The sequence below is a fragment of the Phyllobates terribilis genome, unplaced genomic scaffold (genome assembly GCF_046119375.1).
Source record: "Phyllobates terribilis strain yellow unplaced genomic scaffold, ASM4611937v1 Scaffold_134__1_contigs__length_4944459, whole genome shotgun sequence".
Taxonomy (NCBI): Eukaryota; Metazoa; Chordata; class Amphibia; order Anura; family Dendrobatidae; genus Phyllobates; species Phyllobates terribilis.
Genome location: NW_027362894.1, coordinates 1,636,795 through 1,659,771, shown reverse-complemented (window position 1 = coordinate 1,659,771; position 22,977 = coordinate 1,636,795). Strand labels below are relative to the sequence as shown.

Sequence of the window (22,977 nt, the reverse complement as noted above, 5' to 3'; positions counted from 1 at the left end):
ACCGATAATGACTTCACGTGATCTAGACTGTATGCTTCTGTTAATACATCCCAGAATTGTATTTGCCTTTTTTGCTGCTGCATCACACTGTTGACTCATGTTCAGTCTATGATCTATTAGTATACCTAAGTCTTTTTCACATGTACTGTTGCTTAGCTCTATTCCTCCCATTCTGTATATGCTTTTTTCATTTTTATTGCCCAGATGTAGTACTTTGCATTTTTCCCTGTTAAAAACCATTCTGTTGGTTGCTGCCCACTGCTCCAGTTTATTTAGGTCTTTTTGAATCCTCTCTCTCTCTTCTCTAGTATTAGCTATCCCTCCTAGCTTTGTGTCATCAGCAAATTTAATCAGTTTACCCTCAATTCCTTCATCTAAATCATTGATAAAGATGTTGAACAATACAGGTCCCAGGACGGAGCCCTGTGGTACCCCACTTGAGACATTCATCCAGCTGGATGTGAAGCCATTTACAACCACCCTTTGAGTCCGATCACTAAGCCAGTTATGAATCCACCTAACAGTTGCCTGGTCCATTGCATACTTGGTCATTTTTTCAATAAGGATGGTGTGAGATACTTTGTCAAATGCTTTGCTGAAGTCAAGATATACTATATCTACAGCATTTCCCTGATCCACCCAGTCAGTGATTCTGTCATAGAAGGAAATTAAGTTAGTCTGACATGACTTGTTAGTTACAAACCCATGCTGACTCTGGTTAATCACTTCATTCTTATCCATGTACTTACATACATGTTGTTTAATAATTTGTTCAAAGATCTTTCCTGGTATAGAAGTCAGACTCACCGGCCTATAGTTCCCTGGGTCCACCTTCTTCCCCTTTTTGAAGATAGGAACAACATTTGCTCTTCTCCAGTCTTCTGGGACTTCTCCTGTTCTCCAAGAATTTTCAAAGATTATGGAGAGTGGTTCTAAAATTTCTTCTACGATCTCCTTCAGTACTCTGGGGTGTAATTCATCTGGACCTGGAGACTTGAACTCATTTATGTTAGCTAAATATTCCCTCACAAGCTTTCTGTTTACAGATAACTTGGATTCCTCTATTCCTTTAAAAGGACAGTGAAGATCAGTTGATGTTACATTTTCTTTCTGAGGGAAAACAGATGCAAAATAGGAATTAAAAAGTTCGGCCTTCTCAACATCCTCTCTTACCATTTCTCCATTTTCATCCTGTAAAAATCCTATAGCATCTTTGACTTTTCTTTTACTTTTGACATACCCCCAAAATCCTTTTTTATTGCTTTTGACATCTCTTGCAAGCCTTAATTCATTGTCAGCTTTAGCTAACCTGATACGTGCCCTACAGGATCTGCAGACTGCATTATAATCTTCTTTAGATATGCCTCCCTCTTTCCATTTAATAAACATTTCTTTCTTTCTTTTTAGCATGTGTTTAAGTTCTGTGTTCATCCATCCTGGTTTCCTTAAATGCTTCCCATTCTTCCTACTTTTCGGGATTGTTAACGATTGTGCTTTGAGAATCTCATTTTTAAAAATTTCCCATCCTTCCTGGACATTTTTGTCCTTAAGGACATCCAGCCATTGGATCCCTCCTATTCTCTTTCTGAGTCTCTTAAAATCTGCCTTTCTAAAATCTAACCTTGAAGTCTGAGTCTTCACATGTCTTCCTCCTCTAGTTATCCAAAATTCTATAATAGCATGATTGCTGCCTCCTAGGGTCCCAGCCACCTTTACCTCCTCAACCATTTCCTCCCTGTTTATAAGGATTAGATCCAAAGTAGCAGATCCCCTTGTTTTCTCCCCTACCTTTTGGAAGATAAAGTTGTCAGCAAGAGAGGATAAGAATTTGCTTGACCTGTTAGTTTTACTTGAGAGAGATTCCCAACAAATGTCTGGATAGTTGAAATCTCCCATGACCACTACGTCATATTTTTTGGAGAACTTGGTCATTTGATACATAAAGAGTTCATCCATATCTTCAGCTTGCCCAGGTGGCCTGTAGTAAATGCCTACAATGGTGTCCTTTCCGCTGTTCTCTCCTTGTATTCTTACCCAAACAGTTTCCACAGAACTCCCAGTCTCTGAAGCTTCAATCTCTGTGCAGATATACGCTTTTCTAACATACAATGCAACACCTCCTCCTCGTTTATCAAGTCTGTTTCTTGCAAATAAGGTGTATCCTTTTAGCCTTTTATTCCAATCATGTGTATCGTCCCACCAAGTTTCAGTGATTCCAATGACATCATATTCCTTTTCCTGCATTAGTAGTTCCAATTCTCCTTGTTTGTTGCCCATGCTTTGTGCATTTGTATAAAAACATTTTAGTTTGTGATTGGTTTCTCTTCCTCCCATATTTTTATTATTTAAATTGTTTTGTCTTTGTTCTTCCTTTCCACTTCCAGTAGCAGAGATCTCAATAGTATTTGTCAGCTGTATGGCTTTTTCTGGCCTTTTGCTTCCCTTCCCACATTGTTCTAGTTTAAAGCTCTTCTGATGAGTGTAGCAAGGCGACTTCCAAATACATGTTTTCCAGTCTTCGTAAGGTGCACCCCATCTCTAGCAAGTAGTCCATCGTATAGGTAATTCATTCCGTGATCCAGAAATCCAAATCCTTGTTGACGGCACCATCGATGTAGCCAGTTGTTCACCTGTAGAATCTTATTCCACCTCATTGTTCCATGGCCATCCACTGGGAGGATGGATGAGAAGACCACCTGCACTCCCAATTCTTTCACTTTCTTGCCTAAGTCTTCAAAGTCACTGCAGATGGTTTCCAGGTCCTTTCTTGCGGTGTCATTTGTCCCCACATGTATTAGCAGGAATGGGTAGTGATCTGTAGGTCTGAAGAGTCTTGATATCCTGTCAGACACATCTTTAATTTTTGCTCCTGGAAGACAGCACATTTCTCTTGAGGTTATGTCTGGTCTGCAGATAGCGGCCTCTGTTCCTCTTAACAGGGAATCCCCCATGACCACCACTCTCCGTTTTTTCTTCACAACATTCTTCTTTCTCCATCCAGGAGGATTCTGAGGGCTTACAAGGTTATTCATTGCTGGCAAAGTCTTATTTTGCTGTATTTCTTCATGGTTCTCCTGCGTGAGAGCCTGGTACTGGTTCCTGAGCAGTATGGGTGCTGACTGCCTCTCGATCCTCCTGCTTCTGTGGGTCACATGCTTCCATTCCTCTGTTTCGTCAGGTGCAGTTTGAATTTCTTCTCTTTCTGAATCATGAAGAGATAATTCTGCTCTGTCTAAGAACTCTTCACCTTCCTTAATGATTTTCAAGGTAGTTAACCTCTCTTCTAGATTTCGCAACTTTTCCTCCAACAGGGACACAAGCTTGCATTTCTGGCATGTGAAGTTTGGCTTTTCCACTGGCAAGTCTGTGAACATGTAGCAGGATATGCAGCTCACCAAATGGCTCCTGGACTCTTCCATGTTCTTATTGTTAATGTTCTGAAAATAGTGAAAAAAGCTTAAAAAAAAAGCTTCAAAATGCGCGCGCCTACTGGCGCGCGGTTTACCGATGTCCTCTTTTCAGCTCCAACAGCCAAAATCCAGTGTTCTTTGAGCTCGTGGAGACTCTTCACTTACCCCAAAATGCAGTGGGAATATGCAAATTATCTCCTCAGGACTCCTCCCCTGGTTTACCGATGTCCTCTTTTCAGCTCCAACAGCCAAAATCCAGTGTTCTTTGAGCTCGCGGAGACTCTTCACTTACCCCAAAATGCAGTGGGAATATGCAAATTATCTCCTCAGGACTCCTCCCCTGGTTTACCGATGTCCTCTTTTCAGCTCCAACAGCCAAAATCCAGTGTTCTTTGAGCTCGCGGAGACTCTTCACTTACCCCAAAATGCAGTGGGAATATGCAAATTATCTCCTCAGGACTCCTCCCCTGGTTTACCGATGTCCTCTTTTCAGCTCCAACAGCCAAAATCCAGTGTTCTTTGAGCTCGTGGAGACTCTTCACTTACCCCAAAATGCAGTGGGAATATGCAAATTATCTCCTCAGGACTCCTCCCCTGGTTTACCGATGTCCTCTTTTCAGCTCCAACAGCCAAAATCCAGTGTTCTTTGAGCTCGCGGAGACTCTTCACTTACCCCAAAATGCAGTGGGAATATGCAAATTATCTCCTCAGGACTCCTCCCCTGGTTTACCGATGTCCTCTTTTCAGCTCCAACAGCCAAAATCCAGTGTTCTTTGAGCTCGCGGAGACTCTTCACTTACCCCAAAATGCAGTGGGAATATGCAAATTATCTCCTCAGGACTCCTCCCCTGGTTTACCGATGTCCTCTTTTCAGCTCCAACAGCCAAAATCCAGTGTTCTTTGAGCTCGCGGAGACTCTTCACTTACCCCAAAATGCAGTGGGAATATGCAAATTATCTCCTCAGGACTCCTCCCCTGGTTTACCGATGTCCTCTTTTCAGCTCCAACAGCCAAAATCCAGTGTTCTTTGAGCTCGCGGAGACTCTTCACTTACCCCAAAATGCAGTGGGAATATGCAAATTATCTCCTCAGGACTCCTCCCCTGGTTTACCGATGTCCTCTTTTCAGCTCCAACAGCCAAAATCCAGTGTTCTTTGAGCTCGCGGAGACTCTTCACTTACCCCAAAATGCAGTGGGATTATGCAAATTATCTCCTCAGGACTCCTCCCCTGGTTTTACTCTGCTGCGCTTAAAATTTCTTTTTTGGTTTGCTACAATGCCTTTTCTGAAACGTTGTCTCCTTCTGCTGGAACACTGACTTCTTTCATTTAATGCCTGCAGACTATAAAAGAGAACCCAACCCAAAAAGTTTGGTTGATTAGTCTGTGGCATTCTGTTAAACTGTTGCTTATGGCGGTCTCTGTGAGCTTCTCAGCGACATTCAGCCAGCCAGGTATCCTGCCTGCAGTAGATGGAATGTGGCAATGGAACGCTGGCTGCGCGTGTCATAATAGGCTCTGAGCCTTTATATACCTGTGCACAGCAGCAGCCACCTTCAGTCTGCTGCTGGACAGCCAGCAGCAGCAGCAGCAGGAGAGGTATGTAATCAGGAGCCCTCCTGCTAAGGGTAGACAGCTGCTCGTTCCACCCCACCCCCCGCCTTAATTGGTTCTCCTCCCTTCCAACGGTGTTGAGGCGGGTGGGAACAGCAGGGGGTGAAGGTGCTGTGTTTAAAGAGGTGGAGTTATGCAGATCTAAAACGCGTGGATTGCAGCAGCAGCAAGCCGAAAAGTGCAGGCATGTAAGGGATCTAGAGGTTGACAACATGTCTTCTTAACGGGAGTCCAGGAGCTCATCTCCACAAATGGACTTTTTAGGATCCTTGGGTGGCTCCGTAGTTTGAAACCAATTCTGGTTATCGCTTCTCGGCCTTTTGGCTAAGATCAAGTGTAGTATCTGTTCTTATCAGTTTAATATCTGATACGTCCCCTATCTGGGGACCATATATTAAATGGATTTTTAGAACAGGGAGATGGAAAAAGAGCTTGCTCTGTCCACTCCACGCATTGACCTGGTATTGCAGTATCTCCAGGACCGGTGCACCCCTTCTTTAATGCAGTTTCTAAAATCAGAAAGAATTGAATTCAATGTTTTGTGTTCATTTTGCTTGTTTGTCGGATTTTGGGATGGACTCTTTGGCTCTGCTTTTCTTCTCCTCATTGGATTTTTCATGTTCAAAGTTGCAGAAGCCAGATTACAAGCTCATTTTGGTTCAACTTCAGCAACTGTGCATTGCATTGCCATGTAATGTGATGCAATGCTATCTTTCTAGCTCTCCCTTTTTACTTCCTTTTGGATAAACAGACATATTAGGCAAGCATTTTGGAGCTTTCACCTAAATAACTACAGGTGGTGAGATAAGCTGCACAATATAATTGACCTTTCAGTATATTGTTGCACACACACCATCTATTTAGCAAATGCCCTTGTTATCAACAGCAGCCTTTTAAACTCACCTGAGCTAACAGGTATGTGCGCTGGTTACTCTGCTGCGCTTAAAATTTCTTTTTTGGTTTGCTACAATGCCTTTTCTGAAACGTTGTCTCCTTCTGCTGGAACACTGACTTCTTTCATTTAATGCCTGCAGACTATAAAAGAGAACCCAACCCAAAAAGTTTGGTTGATTAGTCTGTGGCATTCTGTTAAACTGTTGCTTATGGCGGTCTCTGTGAGCTTCTCAGCGACATTCAGCCAGCCAGGTATCCTGCCTGCAGTAGATGGAATGTGGCAATGGAACGCTGGCTGCGCGTGTCATAATAGGCTCTGAGCCTTTATATACCTGTGCACAGCAGCAGCCACCTTCAGTCTGCTGCTGGACAGCCAGCAGCAGCAGCAGCAGGAGAGGTATGTAATCAGGAGCCCTCCTGCTAAGGGTAGACAGCTGCTCGTTCCACCCCACCCCCCGCCTTAATTGGTTCTCCTCCCTTCCAACGGTGTTGAGGCGGGTGGGAACAGCAGGGGGTGAAGGTGCTGTGTTTAAAGAGGTGGAGTTATGCAGATCTAAAACACGTGGATTGCAGCAGCAGCAAGCCGAAAAGTGCAGGCATGTAAGGGATCTAGAGGTTGACAACATGTCTTCTTAACGGGAGTCCAGGAGCTCATCTCCACAAATGGACTTTTTAGGATCCTTGGGTGGCTCCGTAGTTTGAAACCAATTCTGGTTATCGCTTCTCGGCCTTTTGGCTAAGATCAAGTGTAGTATCTGTTCTTATCAGTTTAATATCTGATACGTCCCCTATCTGGGGACCATATATTAAATGGATTTTTAGAACAGGGAGATGGAAAAAGAGCTTGCTCTGTCCACTCCACGCATTGACCTGGTATTGCAGTATCTCCAGGACCGGTGCACCCCTTCTTTAATGCAGTTTCTAAAATCAGAAAGAATTGAATTCAATGTTTTTTGTTCATTTTGCTTGTTTGTCGGATTTTGGGATGGACTCTTTGGCTCTGCTTTTCTTCTCCTCATTGGATTTTTCATGTTCAAAGTTGCAGAAGCCAGATTACAAGCTCATTTTGGATCAACTTCAGCAACTGTGCATTGCATTGCCATGTAATGTGATGCAATGCTATCTTTCTAGCTCTCCCTTTTTACTTCCTTTTGGATAAACAGACATATTAGGCAAGCATTTTGGAGCTTTCACCTAAATAACTACAGGTGGTGAGATAAGCTGCACAATATAATTGACCTTTCAGTATATTGTTGCACACACACCATCTATTTAGCAAATGCCCTTGTTATCAACAGCAGCCTTTTAAACTCACCTGAGCTAACAGGTATGTGCGCTGGTTACTCTGCTGCGCTTAAAATTTCTTTTTTGGTTTGCTACAATGCCTTTTCTGAAACGTTGTCTCCTTCTGCTGGAACACTGACTTCTTTCATTTAATGCCTGCAGACTATAAAAGAGAACCCAACCCAAAAAGTTTGGTTGATTAGTCTGTGGCATTCTGTTAAACTGTTGCTTATGGCGGTCTCTGTGAGCTTCTCAGCGACATTCAGCCAGCCAGGTATCCTGCCTGCAGTAGATGGAATGTGGCAATGGAACGCTGGCTGCGCGTGTCATAATAGGCTCTGAGCCTTTATATACCTGTGCACAGCAGCAGCCACCTTCAGTCTGCTGCTGGACAGCCAGCAGCAGCAGCAGCAGGAGAGGTATGTAATCAGGAGCCCTCCTGCTAAGGGTAGACAGCTGCTCGTTCCACCCCACCCCCCGCCTTAATTGGTTCTCCTCCCTTCCAACGGTGTTGAGGCGGGTGGGAACAGCAGGGGGTGAAGGTGCTGTGTTTAAAGAGGTGGAGTTATGCAGATCTAAAATGCGTGGATTGCAGCAGCAGCAAGCCGAAAAGTGCAGGCATGTAAGGGATCTAGAGGTTGACAACATGTCTTCTTAACGGGAGTCCAGGAGCTCATCTCCACAAATGGACTTTTTAGGATCCTTGGGTGGCTCCGTAGTTTGAAACCAATTCTGGTTATCGCTTCTCGGCCTTTTGGCTAAGATCAAGTGTAGTATCTGTTCTTATCAGTTTAATATCTGATACGTCCCCTATCTGGGGACCATATATTAAATGGATTTTTAGAACAGGGAGATGGAAAAAGAGCTTGCTCTGTCCACTCCACGCATTGACCTGGTATTGCAGTATCTCCAGGACCGGTGCACCCCTTCTTTAATGCAGTTTCTAAAATCAGAAAGAATTGAATTCAATGTTTTTTGTTCATTTTGCTTGTTTGTCGGATTTTGGGATGGACTCTTTGGCTCTGCTTTTCTTCTCCTCATTGGATTTTTCATGTTCAAAGTTGCAGAAGCCAGATTACAAGCTCATTTTGGTTCAACTTCAGCAACTGTGCATTGCATTGCCATGTAATGTGATGCAATGCTATCTTTCTAGCTCTCCCTTTTTACTTCCTTTTGGATAAACAGACATATTAGGCAAGCATATTGGAGCTTTCACCTAAATAACTACAGGTGGTGAGATAAGCTGCACAATATAATTGACCTTTCAGTATATTGTTGCACACACACCATCTATTTAGCAAATGCCCTTGTTATCAACAGCAGCCTTTTAAACTCACCTGAGCTAACAGGTATGTGCGCTGGTTACTCTGCTGCGCTTAAAATTTCTTTTTTGGTTTGCTACAATGCCTTTTCTGAAACGTTGTCTCCTTCTGCTGGAACACTGACTTCTTTCATTTAATGCCTGCAGACTATAAAAGAGAACCCAACCCAAAAAGTTTGTTTGATTAGTCTGTGGCATTCTGTTAAACTGTTGCTTATGGCGGTCTCTGTGAGCTTCTCAGCGACATTCAGCCAGCCAGGTATCCTGCCTGCAGTAGATGGAATGTGGCAATGGAACGCTGGCTGCGCGTGTCATAATAGGCTCTGAGCCTTTATATACCTGTGCACAGCAGCAGCCACCTTCAGTCTGCTGCTGGACAGCCAGCAGCAGCAGCAGCAGGAGAGGTATGTAATCAGGAGCCCTCCTGCTAAGGGTAGACAGCTGCTCGTTCCACCCCACCCCCCGCCTTAATTGGTTCTCCTCCCTTCCAACGGTGTTGAGGCGGGTGGGAACAGCAGGGGGTGAAGGTGCTGTGTTTAAAGAGGTGGAGTTATGCAGATCTAAAACGCGTGGATTGCAGCAGCAGCAAGCCGAAAAGTGCAGGCATGTAAGGGATCTAGAGGTTGACAACATGTCTTCTTAACGGGAGTCCAGGAGCTCATCTCCACAAATGGACTTTTCAGGATCCTTGGGTGGCTCCGTAGTTTGAAACCAATTCTGGTTATCGCTTCTCGGCCTTTTGGCTAAGATACCACATCTTGCCAGAAGGATTCTAAGCCAATCGTGCCCTTGGCCTTGAGGCATCGGCGGTGTAAAAGCCGTCTTAAGCCTCATGCTGCTTTAGGGGGCAGATACGCAAAGAAACCAAGAAGGCGATCGACCCTATCTACCTTTTGAAGATGGCATCAGCAGTAGCGGCCGCAGTGCGCTATGCCAGAGCTGGTGACCTTCGCATCAAGAACTCTTTCAAGATCGAAGTGGACGATGCATCCAAGGAGAAGTTGACCTTGAAGTTTTTCGTGAGGAGAGTGCTGCTGGAGATCCTAGGAGTAAAGAGGGAAGACATCCTGGCCCTTCAAGATCGCCCCGGTTCCTTCACTTTGACTCTGGAGTCGGAGTATGCGTGCCAGAACCTCTTCCGCCAGATTCACCTGCACCTTTCAGATGAGGATCTTAAAGGACTCACCTTTGTCATCCTTTACTCCGGTGGAGAGAAGCCGCTCGTGGTTCAGATGAGCAACCCTCATGTTCCCTTAGTTAATATTATTTGCTTTCTTCAAAACTATTTCCCAGAACTGCGGTATTCCCACAAGGTCATGAATGAGGAAAACCTCTGGACGGGAAAGCATAAATTTTTTGTTAAATTTTGTGAAGATCCAAATGGCATTGGTGGTCAGCGTCATCCTCCGTCAAGTTTCCTGATCGGTAGGGAGCGGGGGCGCCTCTTCTACCCGGACATGCCCCTCTTCTGCCGGAAATGCATGTGTTTCGGTCACAGTTATGAGAACTGCAAGGAGGAGGTGGCAATCTGTAAGAAGTGCTACAAGCATGGACATGCCACAATGGACTGTACCAATGAGATGGTGTGCAACATCTGCCGGGTCCCAGGTCACTCCTTCCGGGAGTGTCCTTTGAAGAAAAAGGCGGAAACCTATGCTGAAACGCTGGCAAAGCAACCTGCCCGTGTGCCTCCATCTGCTCCCGGGGGGCAGAGGCAGCCCTCTGCTGTTCCTGCTCCTGCGGGTGCGTCTACAGCGCGGGGGCAGTCTTCTAGCTCTCCAGTACCTGCTCCACAGACCAAGCCTGCTAGTACATCAGGTGGTACGTCTGCACCTGCTGCACAGAGGAAGCCAACCAACCCTCCTGCTCCTGCTGCTAAGGGGGGTCCCACCGGTGCTCCTGTATCTACTGTGCGAACACAACCCCCTGTAGGCGGGTCCACAAGCACTTCAGTGCCTGCTGCACAGGGAAAACCTGCCAGTTCTCCTATTCCTGCTGCGCATAAGCCCACGTCTATGCAGAAACCTCCAGCTGAGAAACCTGTCCGTCCTGAGAGGAGGGAAGCTTTATCTAAGGACTGGGCTGCTGATTCTGATCCGGGTGATATGGTGGTGGAGGGGAGTCCCTCTGCTGAAATCGGGACATTTAGCTCGGAGGAAGAAGCAATGGAGCTGGAAACTCGTAGGAAAAGGAAAACAGATGATAGGTCTGATGAGAATGTGGCCAGGGAGACTTCCAAGAAGTGTCCATTAAAACCAAGTCTTCTGCAATACAAGCCAATGGCTCCCGCTGCCCCTCCTGAGGAGCCAAGGCCTTCAGACCCTATAAACATTTCTTTTTCGGACTCAGAAGTGCAGAGCCCGTTAACATCGGTGGGCTTTATGTCTGATTCTGACAGTAGTGTGACCTGAACTAACCTATCATGACCTCATCAATTAAAGTAGCCTCGCTCAATGTGAGGAGTATAAGGGGCTCTACAAGAAGGGCTGCTTTGTTTTCCTACCTGTCAACAGTGGACTGTGATGTCTTTTGTTTGCAAGAATGTAACATTGACTTTGATATGAATTATGCAGATTTAAGAAAAGATTGGCCTCATGGGCCCTCTATCTGGTCCGGAGATAATGAAAATCGTTCCTCTGGCATTGGAGTGCTGTTTAGGTCGCATGACTTTAAAATCAACTCTTTTGTGGACATTTCTTCTGGACGTGCTCTTTTCTTAAATATTAGTTTTAAAGGTGTGGACTTTAGACTTTTGAACATTTATGCTTCTCCGGTGAAGGAAGAGAGACATCAGTTGTTTGAAGATGTGCAATATTACCTACCTGGTTCATCGCCTCTGATGTTCTGTGGGGATTTCAATTGTGTCTTGCCTGGTGAAGGGAGAAGCGGGAGTTCCACCGTTCCTAAAAAAGACAAAACAGAGAAACAACTAAAGGATTTGTTAACTGATTTTTTTCTTAGAGACTCCTGGAAAGAGATCCGTAGTAATGATCCCGGTTATACTTGGGAGAACTCTTCTTCTAAATCTCGTATTGATTTTATTTTCATGTCCCAATATGTGAATGTCAAATCTGTTGTCTTAATCCCAAACATTTTTTCAGATCATAAGATGTTGCTATCAGAGTTAGAATTACCTGGGCTTGTCAAGGCAAGAGGAGTTTGGAGGCTAAATACAACATTGTTACAAGATCCTAAGGTAAGAACAGATTTTAAAGCGTTTTTTAATTATTTAAGAACAAAACAACAAAAATTTTTAACTCTGCTAGAATGGTGGGAATACAGCAAGATGAAGATAAAAAGTTTTTTTATCAAGGTCAGCATAGCCAATGCAAGAGAAAAGTCCGCTTGGCATAAAAGGCTTATTACTAAATTGCAGACCTGTTATCAACTAAGAGATGTGGGACTTGAAATGGACGATTTAATTGAAGCAACAAAAAAAGAAATTAAAAAGAGTATAGAGTCGAAGGGTAAGGAAATAATTTATAACTCAAAAATTGAAGTGATGGAGAAAAATGAAAAGTGCTCAAGATTTTTTTTTAAAAAAGTAGTTGCTGCTAAGGAAATGATAACAGAATTAGAGGGTGAAACTACAACTGAAGGTATGCTCAACCAAGCTCACCAGTTTTATCAGCAGCTTTTTAATGAGAAAACTATAGACCAGTCTTTTACTGAAGATGCCCTTAATTCATTAAAAAATAGTCTGAGCCGCGAAGACCAAGAATTGTTATGCACTGAAGTCACCTTGTCGGAAGTAGATGCTGCTATCAAAAGTTTTTCCTATGGGAAAACCCCTGGTTCTGACGGTTTGCCTGTTGAATTTTATCGTGAATTTTGGAATTTTTTAAAACCCGACTTGTTTTTAGTAATCAAAGAAGCTTTTAAGTGTGATATCCTGCCTATATCTTGGAGAAGTGGTCTGGTCTCCCTGATTTTTAAAAAAGGAGCCAAATCCCATCTGGCAAACTGGAGACCAATCACACTGTTGAATGTTGATTACAAGTTGATGTCCAAAATTTTAGTGAACCGTTTTAAAAAAGTTTTATCCAAAGTTATTTATGAAGACCAGGTATGTGGGGTGCCAGGAAGAGGAGTTGCGGAGCATCTCAATACCATCCGCGATGTCATATGGTACCAGCAATCCAGGAAGCAAGACTTAGCAATTTTATCGTTGGATTTTCAAAAGGCTTTTGATCGTGTCTCTCATTGTTTTTTATGGTTGGTTTTAAAAAAAATGGGCTTCCCTGAAATTTTTATCAAGCAAGTGGCACTTTTATATAAGAACTCTTTTAGTAAAATTTTAATCAATGGATTTTTGTCTAATGAAGTGTTTTTGCATTCAGGTGTGAAGCAAGGCTGCCCTTTGTCCCCAGTGCTATTTATATGTGCAATAGAGCCTCTTTTATCTATGCTACGAGAGGATAAAGTGATTAAAGGTGTCCCTATCCCTGGAGGACATGGAAGAGATGTGAAGGTAATGGGCTACATGGATGATATTACTATTTTTTGTTCATCACCTGCCGCTCTCAGGAGAGCTATAAGAACGACCAATTTTTTTTGTGAAGCCTCAGGTTTTAAGTTAAACATTGAGAAATGTGATTGTTTTGTCCGTGGCAATTGGGCGGATGTGTCCATCCCTGATCTCCCGATGCAGTCAGAGAAGATTAAAATTCTGGGCGTGATTTTTGATCGACAGAATGATGGAATGAAGAGCTGGGATGGAGTAAGGGACAAAATACAAAAGAAGATTGACTTTTGGAAATTAAGAAAATTAACAATCGAAGGTAAAGTTTTAATTATTAAGGCCCTTCTGCTTCCTGTCATGTTATATCTCAGTTATGTTTATCCCCCAAGTGACCTTACAGCGAGAAGATTACAGAGAATGCTGTTTGAATTTGTGTGGAACTCTAAGTTCGAAAAGGTGAAGAGAGAAACAATGTACAAGATGCACCACCTTGGTGGTAAGGATGTTCCCAACGTCAAACTGTTTTTATACTCCAAGTTTTTTAGCCTCTGTTTTAAATATATGTTTGCTTCAAGCCCTTGGGCACATTTTTTAAGATATGCAGCTGGCCACATTTTTAGGAGGCGAAAGTGGATATCCATTTCTTTAACAAGCCCAGTGTTGTTATCCCCTCCACAACAATATGCCATCCTGGAGAAAGTTATCAGATTATATGGCCTAGATTCTTTTGAGATGGAGACATTGAAGAATGCAAGGAAGCTGCTGCAGCAATTAAAAAAGAAAGAAACTTTGACGCCCATAAGCCATTATTCATATAGCAGAGTCACTAAAATATGGAATTTAACAAATGCACCTTACCTGATGAATCAACATAAAGACTTAGCTTGGATGATTGTGCAGGAATGTTTACCGACTCGTGATTTCCAGTATAAAAGAAGACTTAGCACTATACAAACCTGCCCGAGGCATCAGTGCAATAATGATGAGACTACTATGCACCTTATTTGGAATTGTGATTTTGCACAGCAAGTGTGGAAAGACTGTGGTGAGCTTTTAAAATTTTTATCTGGTCTTAATTTTTTAAGCCATGAAGTGGTTTTATATGGGATTTTACCAAACATGACGAAAGAAAAAGAGAGAGTTTTATGGTGCACTTTGAGTTGTGTTAAAAGTGCTCTATGGAAGACCAGAAACATATTGTTGTTTAAAAGAGACTATATAGAAGTCAAGGATTGTATAAGACTGGCATTAAGTGAAATTTATATGTACTACCTAATGGATATGAAGAAGCTTGGAAAGAAAAGAGCCCTGAGTATATGGAACTATCACCTATGGAAGATGTTATTTTAAAGCTCTGAAGAAAAGATAAAGACTACGATATTTTAAATATAAACGCAAAATCTGTTCTTATCAGTTTAATATCTGATACGTCCCCTATCTGGGGACCATATATTAAATGGATTTTTAGAACAGGGAGATGGAAAAAGAGCTTGCTCTGTCCACTCCACGCATTGACCTGGTATTGCAGTATCTCCAGGACCGGTGCACCCCTTCTTTAATGCAGTTTCTAAAATCAGAAAGAATTGAATTCAATGTTTTTTGTTCATTTTGCTTGTTTGTCGGATTTTGGGATGGACTCTTTGGCTCTGCTTTTCTTCTCCTCATTGGATTTTTCATGTTCAAAGTTGCAGAAGCCAGATTACAAGCTCATTTTGGTTCAACTTCAGCAACTGTGCATTGCATTGCCATGTAATGTGATGCAATGCTATCTTTCTAGCTCTCCCTTTTTACTTCCTTTTGGATAAACAGACATATTAGGCAAGCATATTGGAGCTTTCACCTAAATAACTACAGGTGGTGAGATAAGCTGCACAATATAATTGACCTTTCAGTATATTGTTGCACACACACCATCTATTTAGCAAATGCCCTTGTTATCAACAGCAGCCTTTTAAACTCACCTGAGCTAACAGGTATGTGCGCTGGTTACTCTGCTGCGCTTAAAATTTCTTTTTTGGTTTGCTACAATGCCTTTTCTGAAACGTTGTCTCCTTCTGCTGGAACACTGACTTCTTTCATTTAATGCCTGCAGACTATAAAAGAGAACCCAACCCAAAAAGTTTGGTTGATTAGTCTGTGGCATTCTGTTAAACTGTTGCTTATGGCGGTCTCTGTGAGCTTCTCAGCGACATTCAGCCAGCCAGGTATCCTGCCTGCAGTAGATGGAATGTGGCAATGGAACGCTGGCTGCGCGTGTCATAATAGGCTCTGAGCCTTTATATACCTGTGCACAGCAGCAGCCACCTTCAGTCTGCTGCTGGACAGCCAGCAGCAGCAGCAGCAGGAGAGGTATGTAATCAGGAGCCCTCCTGCTAAGGGTAGACAGCTGCTCGTTCCACCCCACCCCCCGCCTTAATTGGTTCTCCTCCCTTCCAACGGTGTTGAGGCGGGTGGGAACAGCAGGGGGTGAAGGTGCTGTGTTTAAAGAGGTGGAGTTATGCAGATCTAAAACGCGTGGATTGCAGCAGCAGCAAGCCGAAAAGTGCAGGCATGTAAGGGATCTAGAGGTTGACAACATGTCTTCTTAACGGGAGTCCAGGAGCTCATCTCCACAAATGGACTTTTTAAGATCCTTGGGTGGCTCCGTAGTTTGAAACCAATTCTGGTTATCGCTTCTCGGCCTTTTGGCTAAGATCAAGTGTAGTATCTGTTCTTATCAGTTTAATATCTGATACGTCCCCTATCTGGGGACCATATATTAAATGGATTTTTAGAACAGAGAGATGGAAAAAGAGCTTGCTCTGTCCACTCCACGCATTGACCTGGTATTGCAGTATCTCCAGGACCGGTGCACCCCTTCTTTAATGCAGTTTCTAAAATCAGAAAGAATTGAATTCAATGTTTTTTGTTCATTTTGCTTGTTTGTCGGATTTTGGGATGGACTCTTTGGCTCTGCTTTTCTTCTCCTCATTGGATTTTTCATGTTCAAAGTTGCAGAAGCCAGATTACAAGCTCATTTTGGTTCAACTTCAGCAACTGTGCATTGCATTGCCATGTAATGTGATGCAATGCTATCTTTCTAGCTCTCCCTTTTTACTTCCTTTTGGATAAACAGACATATTAGGCAAGCATTTTGTAGCTTTCACCTAAATAACTACAGGTGGTGAGATAAGCTGCACAATATAATTGACCTTTCAGTATATTGTTGCACACACACCATCTATTTAGCAAATGCCCTTGTTATCAACAGCAGCCTTTTAAACTCACCTGAGCTAACAGGTATGTGCGCTGGTTACTCTGCTGCGCTTAAAATTTCTTTTTTGGTTTGCTACAATGCCTTTTCTGAAACGTTGTCTCCTTCTGCTGGAACACTGACTTCTTTCATTTAATGCCTGCAGACTATAAAAGAGAACCCAACCCAAAACGTTTGGTTGATTAGTCTGTGGCATTCTGTTAAACTGTTGCTTATGGCGGTCTCTGTGAGCTTCTCAGCGACATTCAGCCAGCCAGGTATCCTGCCTGCAGTAGATGGAATGTGGCAATGGAACGCTGGCTGCGCGTGTCATAATAGGCTCTGAGCCTTTATATACCTGTGCACAGCAGCAGCCACCTTCAGTCTGCTGCTGGACAGCCAGCAGCAGCAGCAGCAGGAGAGGTATGTAATCAGGAGCCCTCCTGCTAAGGGTAGACAGCTGCTCGTTCCACCCCACCCCCCGCCTTAATTGGTTCTCCTCCCTTCCAACGGTGTTGAGGCGGGTGGGAACAGCAGGGGGTGAAGGTGCTGTGTTTAAAGAGGTGGAGTTATGCAGATCTAAAACGCGTGGATTGCAGCAGCAGCAAGCCGAAAAGTGCAGGCATGTAAGGGATCTAGAGGTTGACAACATGTCTTCTTAACGGGAGTCCAGGAGCTCATCTCCACAAATGGACTTTTTAGGATCCTTGGGTGGCTCCGTAGTTTGAAACCAATTCTGGTTATCGCTTCTCGGCATTTTGGCTAAGATCAAGTGTAGTATCTGTTCTTATCAGTTTAATATCTGATACGTCCCCTATCTGGGGACCATATATTAAATGGATTTTTAGAACAGGGAGATGGAAAAAGAGCTTGCTCTGTCCACTCCACGCATTGACCTGGTATTGCAGTATCTCCAGGACCGGTGCACCCCTTCTTTAATGCAGTTTCTAAAATTAGAAAGAATTGAATTCAATGTTTTTTGTTCATTTTGCTTGTTTGTCGGATTTTGGGATGGACTCTTTGGCTCTGCTTTTCTTCTCCTCATTGGATTTTTCATGTTCAAAGTTGCAGAAGCCAGATTACAAGCTCATTTTGGTTCAACTTCAGCAACTGTGCATTGCATTGCCATGTAATGTGATGCAATGCTATCTTTCTAGCTCTCCCTTTTTACTTCCTTTTGGATAAACAGACATATTAGGCAAGCATTTTGGAGCTTTCACCTAAATAACTACAGGTGGTGAGATAAGCTGCACAATATAATTGACCTTTCAGTATATTGTTGCACACACACCATCTATTTAGCAAATGCCCTTGTTATCAACAGCAGCCTTTTAAACTCACCTGAGCTAACAGGTATGTGCGCTGGTTACTCTGCTGCGCTTAAAATTTCTTTTTTGGTTTGCTACAATGCCTTTTCTGAAACGTTGTCTCCTTCTGCTGGAACACTGACTTCTTTCATTTAATGCCTGCAGACTATAAAAGAGAACCCAACCCAAAAAGTTTGGTTGATTAGTCTGTGGCATTCTGTTAAACTGTTGCTTATGGCGGTCTCTGTGAGCTTCTCAGCGACATTCAGCCAGCCAGGTATCCTGCCAGCAGTAGATGGAATGTGGCAATGGAACGCTGGCTGCGCGTGTCATAATAGGCTCTGAGCCTTTATATACCTGTGCACAGCAGCAGCCACCTTCAGTCTGTTGCTGGACAGCCAGCAGCAGCAGCAGCAGGAGAGGTATGTAATCAGGAGCCCTCCTGCTAAGGGTAGACAGCTGCTCGTTCCACCCCACCCCCCGCCTTAATTGGTTCTCCTCCCTTCCAACGGTGTTGAGGCGGGTGGGAACAGCAGGGGGTGAAGGTGCTGTGTTTAAAGAGGTGGAGTTATGCAGATCTAAAACGCGTGGATTGCAGCAGCAGCAAGCCGAAAAGTGCAGGCATGTAAGGGATCTAGAGGTTGACAACATGTCTTCTTAACGGGAGTCCAGGAGCTCATCTCCACAAATGGACTTTTTAGGATCCTTGGGTGGCTCCGTAGTTTGAAACCAATTCTGGTTATCGCTTCTCGGCCTTTTGGCTAAGATCAAGTGTAGTATCTGTTCTTATCAGTTTAATATCTGATACGTCCCCTATCTGGGGACCATATATTAAATGGATTTTTAGAACAGGGAGATGGAAAAAGAGCTTGCTCTGTCCACTCCACGCATTGACCTGGTATTGCAGTATCTCCAGGACCGGTGCACCCCTTCTTTAATGCAGTTTCTAAAATTAGAAAGAATTGAATTCAATGTTTTTTGTTCATTTTGCTTGTTTGTCGGATTTTGGGATGGACTCTTTGGCTCTGCTTTTCTTCTCCTCATTGGATTTTTCATGTTCAAAGTTGCAGAAGCCAGATTACAAGCTCATTTTGGTTCAACTTCAGCAACTGTGCATTGCATTGCCATGTAATGTGATGCAATGCTATCTTTCTAGCTCTCCCTTTTTACTTCCTTTTGGATAAACAGACATATTAGGCAAGCATTTTGGAGCTTTCACCTAAATAACTACAGGTGGTGAGATAAGCTGCACAATATAATTGACCTTTCAGTATATTGTTGCACACACACCATCTATTTAGCAAATGCCCTTGTTATCAACAGCAGCCTTTTAAACTCACCTGAGCTAACAGGTATGTGCGCTGGTTACTCTGCTGCGCTTAAAATTTCTTTTTTGGTTTGCTACAATGCCTTTTCTGAAACGTTGTCTCCTTCTGCTGGAACACTGACTTCTTTCATTTAATGCCTGCAGACTATAAAAGAGAACCCAACCCAAAAAGTTTGGTTGATTAGTCTGTGGCATTCTGTTAAACTGTTGCTTATGGCGGTCTCTGTGAGCTTCTCAGCGACATTCAGCCAGCCAGGTATCCTGCCTGCAGTAGATGGAATGTGGCAATGGAACGCTGGCTGCGCGTGTCATAATAGGCTCTGAGCCTTTATATACCTGTGCACAGCAGCAGCCACCTTCAGTCTGCTGCTGGACAGCCAGCAGCAGCAGCAGCAGGAGAGGTATGTAATCAGGAGCCCTCCTGCTAAGGGTAGACAGCTGCTCGTTCCACCCCACCCCCCGCCTTAATTGGTTCTCCTCCCTTCCAACGGTGTTGAGGCGGGTGGGAACAGCAGGGGGTGAAGGTGCTGTGTTTAAAGAGGTGGAGTTATGCAGATCTAAAACGCGTGGATTGCAGCTGCAGCAAGCCGAAAAGTGCAGGCATGTAAGGGATCTAGAGGTTGACAACATGTCTTCTTAACGGGAGTCCAGGAGCTCATCTCCACAAATGGACTTTTTAGGATCCTTGGGTGGCTCCGTAGTTTGAAACCAATTCTGGTTATCGCTTCTCGGCATTTTGGCTAAGATCAAGTGTAGTATCTGTTCTTATCAGTTTAATATCTGATACGTCCCCTATCTGGGGACCATATATTAAATGGATTTTTAGAACAGGGAGATGGAAAAAGAGCTTGCTCTGTCCACTCCACGCATTGACCTGGTATTACAGTATCTCCAGGACCGGTGCACCCCTTCTTTAATGCAGTTTCTAAAATCAGAAAGAATTGAATTCAATGTTTTTTGTTCATTTTGCTTGTTTGTCGGATTTTGGGATGGACTCTTTGGCTCTGCTTTTCTTCTCCTCATTGGATTTTTCATGTTCAAAGTTGCAGAAGCCAGATTACAAGCTCATTTTGGTTCAACTTCAGCAACTGTGCATTGCATTGCCATGTAATGTGATGCAATGCTATCTTTCTAGCTCTCCCTTTTTACTTCCTTTTGGATAAACAGACATATTAGGCAAGCATTTTGGAGCTTTCACCTAAATAACTACAGGTGGTGAGATAAGCTGCACAATATAATTGACCTTTCAGTATATTGTTGCACACACACCATCTATTTAGCAAATGCCCTTGTTATCAACAGCAGCCTTTTAAACTCACCTGAGCTAACAGGTATGTGCGCTGGTTACTCTGCTGCGCTTAAAATTTCTTTTTTGGTTTGCTACAATGCCTTTTCTGAAACGTTGTCTCCTTCTGCTGGAACACTGACTTCTTTCATTTAATGCCTGCAGACTATAAAAGAGAACCCAACCCAAAAAGTTTGGTTGATTAGTCTGTGGCATTCTGTTAAACTGTTGCTTATGGCGGTCTCTGTGAGCTTCTCAGCGACATTCAGCCAGCCAGGTATCCTGCCTGCAGTAGATGGAATGTGGCAATGGAACGCTGGCTGCGCGTGTCATAATAGGCTCTGAGCCTTTATATACCTGTGCACAGCAGCAGCCACCTTCAGTCTGCTGCTGGACAGCCAGCAGCAGCAGCAGCAGGAGAGGTATGTAATCAGGAGCCCTCCTGCTAAGGGTAGACAGCTGCTCGTTCCACCCCACCCCCCGCCTTAATTGGTTCTCCTCCCTTCCAACGGTGTTGAGGCGGGTGGGAACAGCAGGGGGTGAAGGTGCTGTGTTTAAAGAGGTGGAGTTATGCAGATCTAAAACGCGTGGATTGCAGCAGCAGCAAGCCGAAAAGTGCAGGCATGTAAGGGATCTAGAGGTTGACAACATGTCTTCTTAACGGGAGTCCAGGAGCTCATCTCCACAAATGGACTTTTTAGGATCCTTGGGTGGCTCCGTAGTTTGAAACCAATTCTGGTTATCGCTTCTCGGCCTTTTGGCTAAGATCAAGTGTAGTATCTGTTCTTATCAGTTTAATATCTGATACGTCCCCTATCTGGGGACCATATATTAAATGGATTTTTAGAACAGGGAGATGGAAAAAGAGCTTGCTCTGTCCACTCCACGCATTGACCTGGTATTGCAGTATCTCCAGCACTGGTGCACCCCTTCTTTAATGCAGTTTCTAAAATCAGAAAGAATTGAATTCAATGTTTTTTGTTCATTTTGCTTGTTTGTCGGATTTTGGGATGGACTCTTTGGCTCTGCTTTTCTTCTCCTCATTGGATTTTTCATGTTCAAAGTTGCAGAAGCCAGATTACAAGCTCATTTTGGTTCAACTTCAGCAACTGTGCATTGCATTGCCATGTAATGTGATGCAATGCTATCTTTCTAGCTCTCCCTTTTTACTTCCTTTTGGATAAACAGACATATTAGGCAAGCATTTTGGAGCTTTCACCTAAATAACTACAGGTGGTGAGATAAGCTGCACAATATAATTGACCTTTCAGTATATTGTTGCACACACACCATCTATTTAGCAAATGCCCTTGTTATCAACAGCAGCCTTTTAAACTCACCTGAGCTAACAGGTATGTGCGCTGGTTACTCTGCTGCGCTTAAAATTTCTTTTTTGGTTTGCTACAATGCCTTTTCTGAAACGTTGTCTCCTTCTGCTGGAACACTGACTTCTTTCATTTAATGCCTGCAGACTATAAAAGAGAACCCAACCCAAAAAGTTTGGTTGATTAGTCTGTGGCATTCTGTTAAACTGTTGCTTATGGCGGTCTCTGTGAGCTTCTCAGCGACATTCAGCCAGCCAGGTATCCTGCCTGCAGTAGATGGAATGTGGCAATGGAACGCTGGCTGCGCGTGTCATAATAGGCTCTGAGCCTTTATATACCTGTGCACAGCAGCAGCCACCTTCAGTCTGCTGCTGGACAGCCAGCAGCAGCAGCAGCAGGAGAGGTATGTAATCAGGAGCCCTCCTGCTAAGGGTAGACAGCTGCTCGTTCCACCCCACCCCCCGCCTTAATTGGTTCTCCTCCCTTCCAACGGTGTTGAGGCGGGTGGGAACAGCAGGGGGTGAAGGTGCTGTGTTTAAAGAGGTGGAGTTATGCAGATCTAAAACGCGTGGATTGCAGCAGCAGCAAGCCGAAAAGTGCAGGCATGTAAGGGATCTAGAGGTTGACAACATGTCTTCTTAACGGGAGTCCAGGAGCTCATCTCCACAAATGGACTTTTTAGGATCCTTGGGTGGCTCCGTAGTTTGAAACCAATTCTGGTTATCGCTTCTCGGCCTTTTGGCTAAGATCAAGTGTAGTATCTGTTCTTATCAGTTTAATATCTGATACGTCCCCTATCTGGGGACCATATATTAAATGGATTTTTAGAACAGGGAGATGGAAAAAGAGCTTGCTCTGTCCACTCCACGCATTGACCTGGTATTGCAGTATCTCCAGGACCGGTGCACCCCTTCTTTAATGCAGTTTCTAAAATCAGAAAGAATTGAATTCAATGTTTTTTGTTCATTTTGCTTGTTTGTCGGATTTTGGGATGGACTCTTTGGCTCTGCTTTTCTTCTCCTCATTGGATTTTTCATGTTCAAAGTTGCAGAAGCCAGATTACAAGCTCATTTTGGTTCAACTTCAGCAACTGTGCATTGCATTGCCATGTAATGTGATGCAATGCTATCTTTCTAGCTCTCCCTTTTTACTTCCTTTTGGATAAACAGACATATTAGGCAAGCATTTTGGAGCTTTCACCTAAATAACTACAGGTGGTGAGATAAGCTGCACAATATAATTGACCTTTCAGTATATTGTTGCACACACACCATCTATTTAGCAAATCAAATGCCCTTGTTATCAACAGCAGCCTTTTAAACTCACCTGAGCTAACAGGTATGTGCGCTGGTTACTCTGCTGCGCTTAAAATTTCTTTTTTGGTTTGCTACAATGCCTTTTCTGAAACGTTGTCTCCTTCTGCTGGAACACTGACTTCTTTCATTTAATGCCTGCAGACTATAAAAGAGAACCCAACCCAAAAAGTTTGGTTGATTAGTCTGTGGCATTCTGTTAAA

The 22,977-nt window shown here is 43.6% G+C and overlaps 9 non-coding genes and 1 pseudogene across 9 annotated transcripts; all 10 read left to right on the top strand.

Annotated features, from left to right (window-relative positions):
- The first annotated feature begins 5,327 nt into the window (after positions 1-5,327).
- LOC141204657 (U2 spliceosomal RNA) lies at positions 5,328-5,518 on the top strand. The gene has a single exon (XR_012275514.1). It is a non-coding gene; the product is annotated as a U2 spliceosomal RNA (small nuclear RNA).
- Positions 5,519-6,633: 1,115 nt separating this feature from the next.
- LOC141204656 (U2 spliceosomal RNA) lies at positions 6,634-6,824 on the top strand. The gene has a single exon (XR_012275513.1). It is a non-coding gene; the product is annotated as a U2 spliceosomal RNA (small nuclear RNA).
- A 1,115-nt stretch (positions 6,825-7,939) lies between these two features.
- On the top strand, positions 7,940-8,130 carry LOC141204655 (U2 spliceosomal RNA). Its single transcript, XR_012275512.1, has one exon. It is a non-coding gene; the product is annotated as a U2 spliceosomal RNA (small nuclear RNA).
- Positions 8,131-14,361: 6,231 nt separating this feature from the next.
- Positions 14,362-14,537, top strand: LOC141204265 (U2 spliceosomal RNA; annotated as a pseudogene).
- Positions 14,538-15,652: 1,115 nt separating this feature from the next.
- On the top strand, positions 15,653-15,843 carry LOC141204171 (U2 spliceosomal RNA). The gene has a single exon (XR_012275142.1). It is a non-coding gene; the product is annotated as a U2 spliceosomal RNA (small nuclear RNA).
- Positions 15,844-16,958: 1,115 nt separating this feature from the next.
- Positions 16,959-17,149, top strand: LOC141204183 (U2 spliceosomal RNA). Its single transcript, XR_012275153.1, has one exon. It is a non-coding gene; the product is annotated as a U2 spliceosomal RNA (small nuclear RNA).
- A 1,115-nt stretch (positions 17,150-18,264) lies between these two features.
- Positions 18,265-18,455, top strand: LOC141204654 (U2 spliceosomal RNA). The gene has a single exon (XR_012275511.1). It is a non-coding gene; the product is annotated as a U2 spliceosomal RNA (small nuclear RNA).
- A 1,115-nt stretch (positions 18,456-19,570) lies between these two features.
- Positions 19,571-19,761, top strand: LOC141204206 (U2 spliceosomal RNA). The gene has a single exon (XR_012275174.1). It is a non-coding gene; the product is annotated as a U2 spliceosomal RNA (small nuclear RNA).
- Positions 19,762-20,876: 1,115 nt separating this feature from the next.
- Positions 20,877-21,067, top strand: LOC141204202 (U2 spliceosomal RNA). Its single transcript, XR_012275171.1, has one exon. It is a non-coding gene; the product is annotated as a U2 spliceosomal RNA (small nuclear RNA).
- A 1,115-nt stretch (positions 21,068-22,182) lies between these two features.
- Positions 22,183-22,373, top strand: LOC141204652 (U2 spliceosomal RNA). The gene has a single exon (XR_012275509.1). It is a non-coding gene; the product is annotated as a U2 spliceosomal RNA (small nuclear RNA).
- The last annotated feature ends 604 nt before the right edge of the window (positions 22,374-22,977 follow it).